Here is a 1855-nt window from a genome sequence, read left to right on the forward strand (position 1 = left end):
TTGTTCTCTCTAATACTATAATACTTTCCAAGATGTTATATATTCCTTTGTCTCTATATAATCTCCTAGTACAAATCATAGCATCATCATTTTCTGAACTTGCACTGAATGCCATGAGTGAAAGAGTCCTATCCTTCACTTAAATCTCCATTTTAGACCAAGACACATTTCTGAGCTCAATAATGGACATTACCTTCCAGGAAATGAAATTGACTATACTCCATATGAACCCCAATTACAGATAATCATACCCACACAGGATTAGCCTACCATGTGAAAATTCTCCATCACTTTTGAAACCTCAAATTCTTTAAAGGCTAAAATAAAATTCTCTACTGTGAATCAGAAAACTCTATCATCAACTAAAATCCAAAACCCTAATAGAGAAACAGATCATACATTAATTAATATCAGTCAATCCAAAAGCTAATGACATTAATTAAAGTTGATAATTAGAGGGAATTAACCTACACACATATCTGTATAGATTAATTATGATCATTACCAGCAACATAAAGTATAACTAATTAACCTACACATAAATATAATTGTGTGTGCAGTTCATTGATTACTTGAACGGATTGTTAAGGTTGTACTCTCTATTTCCCTCTGGCATTGGGTTCCACTCCCACAATGCGGTGGGTAGTGAGTTGGGCAGCACGTTGAAAGCCAGTGGCTGAGTTTGCGGTGCCATGATAGAGAATTGTGAAGGTTGCTGCTGTTGTTGATGATGATGAGTGTAATATTGTTGCTGTTGCTGCTGCTGGTGATGGCTAATGCAAGCTTGCTGATAATTTACTAGTCTATGGAGATCATCAACCGGGTTGGAGGAAACCGAAGATGAACCAGTGAAGAGGTTGGTATTGTTAGGGACTAAAGAGCAGGCTTGTCTAGACTGGTTTAGAAAAATTTCTTCTTCTTCCATTGCAGCTGGTAATCCAAGTGAAGTGCTAATTGTAGGTACAGGATGGTATTCATTATTAGTACTTTTGGAGAGTCCTAAACCGGTAGTGACATCTGAGCTACTACTTCCATCTGTTTCACTCATCTTCTCCATCTCTATTTGCTGTGATTGTCCTCCTCCAAATGGTTGAAATCTTTCAATGGAAAGTTGATGAAGATTTTCTTTTCCGATTGAGCGCCTCTAGATGATGAAGCTCTCGATGGAAGAGAACGAGGGAGAGACGGGTGATCTTCCACTCCAGCTCTTTTATAAACTCGGCAAAGTGATATCTCAGCCTGGAAAAGATCAAGATCGATGGAAATTAGAAGTTGTGACTTGGTATACATGGGATGAAAGAATTAGCAGGACCTATATAGCTAGAGGCGTTTATGGGGTCACTGAATTGAAAGTTGATGCATGCTGAGCTATAAATTTTCTTGTGAAGAGAAAAAGAACATTAAATAATAATAAAATTCCAATTAAATAACAAGATTTGAAACTCCCAACTCATCATGTCAGAAGTATTGTTCTTATCTTTTATCCTTTAGTACTTATTTCAGATTGTGCACCTGCAACTCGTGAAGAAGTAAAGAAACTTCTCTCAAGTCACTATATATCCAGGATGTGAACTAAATACATCTCTAACAACTAGGGTTACTTGGAGAGATTGAAATTTGAGCTAGGAACCATATTTTATGATATGGGAAAGCAAGCAAAGATGATATAATTCACAGAAAACAAACAAGAAATAATATCCTCTAAATAAAAGCTTCATTTCTTTGGCATCATGTACTTACACAGTTGTTTACCTTCTGATATCGTTCAGTTTCATGCTGTGGCAAGCGATATTCATTCATGATCCAGCTTGTTCGGATACCTTTAGGAGCTTTCCCAGAGTAGAAAACTAGGGTT

General features: G+C 36.8%; 1 pseudogene; it reads right to left on the reverse strand.

Annotated features, from left to right (window-relative positions):
- Window positions 1-408: 408 nt before the first annotated feature.
- LOC131172062 (NAC domain-containing protein 35-like) overlaps window positions 409-1855 on the reverse strand; it is a 2175-nt pseudogene continuing 728 nt past the window's right edge.

Source organism: Hevea brasiliensis, chromosome 13 (genome assembly GCF_030052815.1).
Source record: "Hevea brasiliensis isolate MT/VB/25A 57/8 chromosome 13, ASM3005281v1, whole genome shotgun sequence".
NCBI lineage: Eukaryota > Viridiplantae > Streptophyta > Magnoliopsida > Malpighiales > Euphorbiaceae > Hevea > Hevea brasiliensis.